This window comes from Musa acuminata, unplaced genomic scaffold, assembly GCF_036884655.1.
Source record: "Musa acuminata AAA Group cultivar baxijiao unplaced genomic scaffold, Cavendish_Baxijiao_AAA HiC_scaffold_196, whole genome shotgun sequence".
NCBI classification, from domain to species: domain Eukaryota; kingdom Viridiplantae; phylum Streptophyta; class Magnoliopsida; order Zingiberales; family Musaceae; genus Musa; species Musa acuminata.
Genome location: NW_027020467.1, coordinates 1 through 10,000, shown reverse-complemented (window position 1 = coordinate 10,000; position 10,000 = coordinate 1).

Genomic DNA, 10,000 nt, shown 5'->3' with positions numbered 1-10,000 from the left:
CAAATGGAGGCACACTTGGAGTCGATATGGAGATCGGACTCAAGGGAGGGCTGACCCGTGGAATGGTGGGCGCGAGGGCCACCATCGACTCAATGCAGAAACGAGGAGCGGAGCAACTTGGGTGTAACTTGGCGAAGTACCCAAGCCGCTTGAAGGGAGCCAGCATAGAAGTTGGAACATGGAGCAGAGGCACAGCGCTTTCCCTAGACAGAGGTCAAGGACATGAACTCTTGCAGAGGCAGGAGTAGAATCATGCTGTTCCCTGGGTCCTTCATTCTGACAGAGCGGACTCATCTTGCATGGTGCCAAAGACGAAGGGAGCTTCGGGGCACATGCACCTTATCTCGGAGGAGCATTCGATGGAGGAACTAAGGCGACTCAATTTGCGGAGGCGAAGTTGAGTTCAGAAGGCCTTAGCACGGGGCAAGAGGATGCAGAGGCGGGTACTCTTGAAGAATATGCCACAGTGTTGTCATTTGAGTTGCTATGAAGGAAGCAGTGTGCAGCGGAGATTGTGCTGGTAGGGGCAGAGGCCCAGGATCCAGGCAATGGTGCACAAATTACAGCGAAGTCGGTGGACTTCGGGAGCTACTAGGCGACGGACTGTCCTAGAGCGGTGCTTCATCTAGGTGTGACCCAAGAGTGGGTGGATGAAGGTCGATTGCCAAAGGAGCGAACAAAATCGAAGGTGGAGGAGACCCTGCGATGTATTGGCAGAGGCCACACATGGAGGGTTCACAATTCGAGTTTATTCCACAAGGATCAGAATGCAATGGAGATGTCACCAGGAGGCGACATGGTGCAGCGGATCGTGGTGGAACAGTTCGTGGCAATGCGACACACACGACATTGTCCCGTGAGGGATGAGATCATATGGAGGTATGATCGGGAGCTACTGGGAGCTCCGCTTTGGTGAACAACACGACGGCAAGAAGGGCTATGGATTCAAGGAGTGAAGGCCATGGTACCGCAGAGGCGGGTCTTCCGGGCGTGCACCGAATTTTGCATCGGATGAAAACCTTGGTCATCAGCATATGGGGGCTGGGTTCCACCAAGGGAAAAGTTCGAATGCAAGTACCAGTGAGTCCCATGAGAGGGACTTGATCATGCAGAGGTATGATCGAAGCAGCTGGAGAGTTGGACTGCTCCAGAGCTCATATTCGCTTAAGGGAGCCCGACAAGTCAGAGGACAAGGTCGAGTAAGCGAACGTTGCTACCCAAAATCAAGCATCAGTTAGAATGGAGGTGGACTCAGAGGAGTGCCACGGAGACATCTCTACTGATTGTGAAGGAAAGGGATACAGAGGCGAAGCGACGGATAGTAGGGCCATGGGCATGGCAGCGCCATGGTACCGCAGAGGCGGGACTTCCGTGCAAGTCATTGATCCCTTGCTCTCACGGAGGGAGAGCGCTTGGTCGTGAAAGGGGCCGAGGAGGTGGAGCATGCAGAGGCAATCTCCAAGTACCGAGACAAGGCTGAAGGGCAGAGGCCAAGAAACTTCGTAAGACCGGTGTCAACAAGTTTCTCATCAAGATAGCCGTAAGTGAAGGACTTCGGGTCATGCAAGAGTGCACGACCAAGGAACGAAGCAGGCAGTACGTGGTGCTGTACCTTTGCTACTCAGTGGAGTAGGCGGCAGGGTTGATGGAGAAGACGGTACAATCCCAGAGGCGACCTCATCTATCAGAGAATTACTCCAAGTTGGGGTGAAAACTTCCTGCATTCCAGAAGTTCAATGGCATTGAGAAGGTGAATCACAGTAGCTAACTCAACGCAAGGAGTGCAAACACTTCAAGTGCTTCAGAAGTGTGAGCAAAGAGCAGGCGAAGGCCAGTAACCAGCTCGATGCATGAAGTACAACCTCGAGGAGGCGGGCGAAGTCAAGTAACCTTTGCCTTCTCAACTCTTAAGAGAATGGGCGAAACCGAGTACCCCAGTTCTCTTATCTATCCAGCAGAGGAGCTCTGCACAAGTTCAAAGACCCTTCGAAGATAATTGAAGACAATAGTTGTCAAAATCCTCACCAACGGTGATCAATGCTACTGAGAGTAGATTGTCCGCTTCATTTCCCAACGAAATGCCAATCGAAAGCGGAAGTGATGCGAACCTACTTGGATGTGACAACTAACTGAAAGAAGAGTCAATGAGCAGATTTTGTGGAGGAAGGACCCAAAACTTCAGAAGTTTGCGAGGCGATGCTCGTTAAAGCTCCAACAAGCATCCACCCAGTTCAAGTAGCATGTGGAAATTTTGAGAAACTGGCGCAGTAAGAATGGTCTTTTCCTTCATTTGGTGGATCCGCAGGAATCAACGAGGATCAATACAACTCAGCCAACCCCACACCAGAGTCAGAGTCATTGGCGAGTTGAAGCAGCATGGCGGATCAAAGGTTCGACTACTCAGAAACAGCAGCGGAGAGCAGCTGGGAGCCAGGAGGCGCATTGCAGCTGGAGCGGAAGATTGAAGACTCAGCAAAGGCGAAGAGTTGCAGTGTTCACAAAGGCTTCGACGAGGACGTCGAAGGGATAAGTGGGGGAGAATGTAACGGACAAACTTCTAAACAAGATGTTGGATGTAATGCTTATGTCTGTCCGTTGTCTTTTGGCATTTCATGCCTTGTACAGCAGATAGAGGGGCGGCCGAAGGCTTATAAGTCCCATTTTAGTTGGGTTGGTGGCCTCTTTAGGCTTGTAAATAAAGGTTGTGTCATGTGGACACGTTCGAGAGCTTTCGGTCTGTAATGGACCATTTTACCCTTTGTTGTGCAACTATTCAGAGCTTGTAAAGTCTGTTTGTAATTTGCATTGTCTATGAAGTGTTTTTCGGACATGTTTGCTTGTGGATCCCGATTGAGGCGTTCTCTTTAACCCGTTCTCTCTTTTGTTGGTCCTAAGGGACAATGGGAGGCTTCGGGGAGGCTGACCTTTGCGGACGGACGCGCGAGGGTGCCGCACGCCTTAGGCAAAACCAGCTAAGGTCGTGACAGAGCGGCGGACAGCGAGCGAAGCGAGAGGCAGCACCGTCCCTGCTATACGAAAGCCCCATCCAGCCCTGTGCCACCCGGGGGGTTCCAGGGTGCTGAGATGGCTGACATTTTGCTCCGCTCACGACGGTCGCCGCGGCACACAAGAACAGCCCAAAAACAGGCCAAAACAGCCCAAAAACGGGCCAAAACTGGCCATTTTTGGCTGCGCGAGCGAGCAGCGAGCGGCGGACAGCGAGCGAAGCGAGAGGCAGCACCGTCCCTGCTATACGAAAGCCCCATCCAGCCCTGTGCCACCCGGGGGGTTCCAGGGTGCTGAGATGGCTGACGTTTTGCTCCGCTCACGACGGTCGCCGCGGCACGCAAGAACAGGCCAAAAACTGGCCAAAACAGCCCAAAAACGGGCCAAAACTGGCCATTTTTTGCTGCGCGAGCGAGCGGAGAGCGGCGAACAGCGAGCGAAGCGCGAGGCAGCACCGTCCCTGCTATACGAAAGCCCCATCCAGCCCTGTGCCACCCGGGGGGTTCCAGGGTGCTGAGATGGCTGACATTTTGCTCCGCTCACGACGGTCACCGCGCCACACAAGAACAGCCCAAAAACAGGCCAAAACAGCCCAAAAACGGGCCAAAACTGGCCATTTTTGGCTGCGCGAGCGAGCGGCGAGCGGCGAACAGCGAGCGAAGCGAGAGGCAGCACCGTCCCTGCTATACGAAAGCCCCATCCAGCCCTGTGCCACCCGGGGGGTTCCAGGGTGCTGAGATGGCTGACGTTTTGCTCCGCTCACGACGGTCACCGCACCACGCAAGAACAGGCCAAAAACTGGCCAAAACAGCCCAAAAACGGGCCAAAACTGGCCATTTTTGGCTGCGCGAGCGAGCGGCGAGCGGCGAACAGCGAGCGAAGCGAGAGGCAGCACCGTCCCTGCTATACGAAAGCCCCATCCAGCCCTGTGCCACCCGGGGGGTTCCAGGGTGCTGAGATGGCTGACGTTTTGCTCCGCTCTCGACGGTCACCGCGCAATGCAAGAACAGGCCAAAAACTGGCCAAAACGGCCCAAAAACGGGCCAAAACTGGCCATTTTTGGCTGCGCGAGCGGCGAGCGGCGGACAGCGAGCGAAGCGAGAGGCAGCACCGTCCCTGCTATACGAAAGCCCCATCCAGCCCTGTGCCACCCGGGGGGTTCCAGGGTGCTGAGATGGCTGACGTTTTGCTCCGCTCTCGACGGTCACCGCGCAATGCAAGAACAGGCCAAAAACTGGCCAAAACGGCCCAAAAACGGGCCAAAACTGGCCATTTTTGGCTGCGCGAGCGAGCGGCGAGCGGCGGACAGCGAGCGAAGCGAGAGGCAGCACCGTCCCTGCTATACGAAAGCCCCATCCAGCCCTGTGCCACCCGGGGGGTTCCAGGGTGCTGAGATGGCTGACGTTTTGCTCCGCTCTCGACGGTCACCGCGCAATGCAAGAACAGGCCAAAAACTGGCCAAAACGGCCCAAAAACGGGCCAAAACTGGCCATTTTTGGCTGCACGAGCGAGCGGCGAGCGGCGGACAGCGAGCGAAGCGAGAGGCAGCACCGTCCCTGCTATACGAAAGCCCCATCCAGCCCTGTGCCACCCGGGGGGTTCCAGGGTGCTGAGATGGCTGACGTTTTGCTCCGCTCTCGACGGTCACCGCGCAATGCAAGAACAGGCCAAAAACTGGCCAAAACGGCCCAAAAACGGGCCAAAACTGGCCATTTTTGGCTGCACGAGCGAGCGGCGAGCGGCGGACAGCGAGCGAAGCGAGAGGCAGCACCGTCCCTGCTATACGAAAGCCCCATCCAGCCCTGTGCCACCCGGGGGGTTCCAGGGTGCTGAGATGGCTGACGTTTTGCTCCGCTCTCGACGGTCACCGCGCAATGCAAGAACAGGCCAAAAACTGGCCAAAACGGCCCAAAAACGGGCCAAAACTGGCCATTTTTGGCTGCACGAGCGAGCGGCGAGCGGCGGACAGCGAGCGAAGCGAGAGGCAGCACCGTCCCTGCTATACGAAAGCCCCATCCAGCCCTGTGCCACCCGGGGGGTTCCAGGGTGCTGAGATGGCTGACGTTTTGCTCCGCTCTCGACGGTCACCGCGCAATGCAAGAACAGGCCAAAAACTGGCCAAAACGGCCCAAAAACGGGCCAAAACTGGCCATTTTTGGCTGCACGAGCGAGCGGCGAGCGGCGGACAGCGAGCGAAGCGAGAGGCAGCACCGTCCCTGCTATACGAAAGCCCCATCCAGCCCTGTGCCACCCGGGGGGTTCCAGGGTGCTGAGATGGCTGACGTTTTGCTCCGCTCTCGACGGTCACCGCGCAATGCAAGAACAGGCCAAAAACTGGCCAAAACGGCCCAAAAACGGGCCAAAACTGGCCATTTTTGGCTGCGCGAGCGAGCGGCGAGCGGCGGACAGCGAGCGAAGCGAGAGGCAGCACCGTCCCTGCTATATACGAAAGCCCCATCCAGCCCTGTGCCACCCTGTCACGAACGGTCGTCGCGCACCCGCAACAACTTCGTTCAACGAACCGTTCGTCGCTCACACCCGCATGTACAGCTGCTTAACAGCATGTTTTCCCATGGTTTTGGGTCATTTTGCTTGTAAATATGTAAGTTCGAACAAGCTGCAGCGTTGCAAAGCGATCGCTCACCGAACCGAGCAAAACAGCCCCAAAACAGCCCAAAACGGCTTCGTTTTCGCGTGCCGCGGGAGGTGAGCGGAGTGCTGCCTCCGCTCACCAAAATGTCAGCCATCTCAGCACCCAGGAACCCCCCGGGTGGCACATGGCTGGATGGGGCTTCGGTTATATACCGGGCGTTGAACACTCTTTCGCAAGTTCGTACGTGACCTTTACGGGAACTTGGTGTTGCGTCCGGGACCAGGTGAGCGGCTGTTTGTGGGCTTGCAGCTGTTCGTTCATCCTTGAAAGCCTTGTTTTTCCCCCTCTCCCTCTTTTCTCTTGTGCACACAAGGTGTTCGACGAATTGCTTGTAAAGCTTTCCTTTTCGCGAGACTTCGGGACGTGTCCGTTGCTCGTTCTTTCGATCTAACTCTCTTTCTCTTTTACAGGTCCTTCGGGACCTGCGAGAGGTTACAAAGTGGGCTGATCCTTGCGGAGCAAGATCGCAAGGGCGAAGCGCGACTTAGGCAAGGCAAAGCTAAGTTCGCGTCTTTGCCGCACGGGTGACTCGCGACTTAGGCAACGCAAGCTAAGTTCGCGTCTTTGGCCGCAAGGGTGCCGCACGCCTTAGGCACTTCCAGCTAAGGTCGTGACATTGTGGTATCAGAGCCGGCAAGCTCTTCGATCGAACAGCGAACGAACTTCGCAACTTCGCCATGGCAAAGCATCGTGGCGAATCAAGCAAGACGGGGCAGGCCGGACCCTTGCCCCAAGCAGCCGCAGGTGGGCTGCATGTGCACACTCGCTCTCATGCTGTTGGAGCCGCTCATGAGGATCGCGGCAGCGAACAGGATGAGCGAGAAGTTGGCAACTCTCCGCGAGCGGAGGAAGCGCAATCTGGTGCGCTAACTGGGAAAAAGAGTCATAAGGAGAGACTCACGACGGCGGAAACCCGCCTGGATGTTCTTGAAGCGAGCATGGAGGAACTCTACCATGGCCAACAAAGACTTGTTGGGGTAGAGAGCTCGCAAGAGGAAGCGGAGTCCAGGATCGACAAGGTCGAGGCCCTAGTCGACCGACTGTCCGATGACACCAAGGACTCCGTGCAGCACTTACAAGATGTTGTGGCGGAACTCACGGCGAAGGTGGCTATGCTCACAAGAACGCTAAATGCGGGAGGAGGCAACACCCGCGTTGCACCGCCACAAAACTTGAGGGCACCTGAGCCCCATGGATACGGAGGGGCCAGAGATGCCAAGGAGCTCGAGAACTTTCTGTTCGACATGGAACAATACTTCCGAGCTACGAGACCCGATTCTGAAGATACCAAAGTTTCAATAGCAACAATGTATCTGAACGGAGATGCGAAACTTTGGTGGCGAACTCGTTGGGAGGAAATCCAACAAGGTCGGTGTCGAGTCGACACATGGGAAGACTTGAAGCGGGAGTTGAGAACTCAGTTCCTACCGGAGAACACAGAGTTCGTCGCAAGAAGGAAGTTGAGACAACTCCGCCAAAGTACCACCATCCGAGACTATGTAAAGCAGTTTTCTGCACTGATGCTGGACATACAGGACATGTCCGAGAAGGACAAGTTGTTCAGTTTCCTTGATGGTCTGAAACCATGGGCTCAGCAAGAGCTGAATCGAAGGAATGTTACCGACGTGGTCGGGGCAATTGCAGCTGCAGAAAGGCTCACCGACTTCGTTTCCTCTGAAGACCCAGCGAGAAGGAAACAATCTTCAAGCAATCGCCCTCAAAAACATTCTCGAGGGAAGGAGCTCGGGGGCGAACAGAAGAAGAAGAGCTCCCACAAAGGGCCGAACCCAAAAGGCAAGGCCTCAAAACCTGGAGGATGCTTCTTGTGCGGAGGACCGCACATGGTAAGGGAGTGCCCACAGAAGCAGGCACTCAACGCGTTGACAGCTTCCATCCACCCTCCCCGATCGGACAAGGGCAAAACCGTTGCCCTTAGCTCAAGCAGTTCTGAATCCAGCAGCGACGATGAAGAGTCGCAAGGACCCCGAATGGGAGCAATGCGTTTGTTGAACGCTATGCGGGGTCAAGTGGGGGAGAACATGAAGACGAAGGCACAAAAAGCAGGAAGTAGTGAACTGATGTATGTGGACATCAAGCTGAATGGCCAAACGACCCGTGCAATGGTGGACACGGGCGCTACCCACAACTTCATAGCCGATCGTGAAGCACAGCGACTTGGGTTGACATTGGAGAAGAGCCCAAGCCGAATGAAAGCAGTGAACTCGGAGGCCAGGCGAATCTCCGGATTGGCGAAGGGAGTTCCCATCAGAATCGGGACTTGGAGCGGAACCACCAACATGATGGCCGTGCCACTAGACGACTTCCAAGTGATCCTTGGAATGGAGTTTATGCACGCGGCGAAGTTGGTGCCGATGCCATTCTTGAATTCCCTATGTATGATGGGAGGCGATGACCCCTGTGTGGTGCCCGTCTCTCGGAGAGGAACCAAGGAGCCCCAACATATTTCGGCATTACAATTGAAGAAAGGGGTGCGAAAGGGCGAACTAACATTCGTGGCTGCTATGAAGCTAGAGCCACTCAATGAAGAAGCCATTCAAGAACCTGCTGTGGTGGCCAACGTCCTGAAGGAGTTCAAAGACGTTATGCCACCTGAGTTGCCGAAGACTCTTCCGCCACGCAGAGGCGTGGATCACAGTATTGAGCTGGAGCCAGGAGTGAAGCCTCCAGCGAGACCACCCTATCGCATGGCCCCGCCAGAGTTGGCAGAACTCAGAAAGCAGTTAGGTGAACTGCTAAGCGGTGGTCTCATCCGCAGCTCAAAAGCACCTTTCGGAGCTCCAGTTCTCTTTCTGAAGAAACAAGATGGGAGCCTCCGATTATGCGTCGACTACCGAGCCCTCAACAAAGTAACAGTGAAGAACAAGTATCCCATCCCGCTCATCGCGGACTTGTTCGACCAATTGGGCAAGGCGAAGTATTTCTCAAAACTCGACCTTCGGTCGGGGTATTGGCAGGTGCGCATTGCTGAAGGCGACGAAGCAAAGACTACATGTGTGACCAGATATGGAGCGTTTGAGTTCTTGGTGATGCCTTTCGGCTTAACCAACGCTCCGGCAACATTCTGTACTCTCATGAACCAGCTATTCAAGGAGTATTTGGATAAGTTCGTGGTCGTCTACTTGGACGACATCGTCGTTTACAGCCAAACGCTCGAGGAGCACGTCAAGCACCTTCGGACGATTTTCAAGGTTCTCAGGGAGAACACTTTGTTCGTAAAAAGGGAGAAATGCTACTTTGCTCAGACTGAGATCCTGTTCTTGGGGCACCGAATCGGTGATGGCTCCATCCGGATGGACAAGTCGAAGGTGCAAGCAGTTGCGGAATGGCGAACTCCAAAGAAGGTGCCAGAGTTGAGATCCTTCCTTGGTTTCGTCAACTACTACCGACGCTTCATTGCTGGATATTCGAAGCGGGCAACCCCACTGACGGAGTTGCTGAAGAAGGAGCAGCCTTGGAAGTGGTCTGACAAATGTGAGATAGCATTCCAAGATCTGAAGGCTGCTGTTCTGGAAGAACCAGTGCTCAAATTGCCAAACTATGGAGAGCCCTTTGAAGTCCATACAGATGCTTCGGACTTTGCTATTGGTGGAGTACTCATGCAAGAAGGTCATCCGGTGGCCTACGAGAGCCGTAAACTCAACGAGACCGAGAGGCGGTATCCAGTGCATGAGAAGGAGATGACAGCGGTGATCCACTGCCTACGAGTTTGGCGACACTACCTCCTTGGGTCGCGATTTGTGCTGAGGACAGACAACATCGCCTTGAGTTATTTCCAAACTCAGAAGAAGCTCTCCCCAAAGCAAGCACGGTGGCAGGACTTCCTGGCTGAATTTGATATGGCAATGGAATATAAGCCCGGGAAGGCGAATGTCGTGGCCGATGCGCTGAGTCGGAAGGTGGAGTGCGTGAATGCTGCACAACTGGAGGGCAGAGGCCAAGCAAGTCAGTTACACTCAACCTTCCTTTCCCGAATCAGAGATGGACTGTATAGTGATCCCCAGGCAGTTATCCTGATGCAGCTCATCAAAGAAGGCAAAGCACGACGATTTTGGGTCCAGGAGGGACTTGTTTACACAAAAGGGAATAGGGTTTATGTTCCCCGAGTGGACAATCTAAGGCGTGAACTCTTGAAAGAGTGTCACGATTCCCTTTGGGCTGGACACCCCGGCATTCACAGAACGTTGGCTCTCGTGGAGAGGGCCTTCTACTGGCCAAAAATGGGGATTGATGTGGAGGAGTATGTTCGAACATGCCTTACTTGCCAACAAGACAAGGTGGAGCAGCGGAAGCCGGTGGGACTTTTGGAGCCGTTGCCCGTAC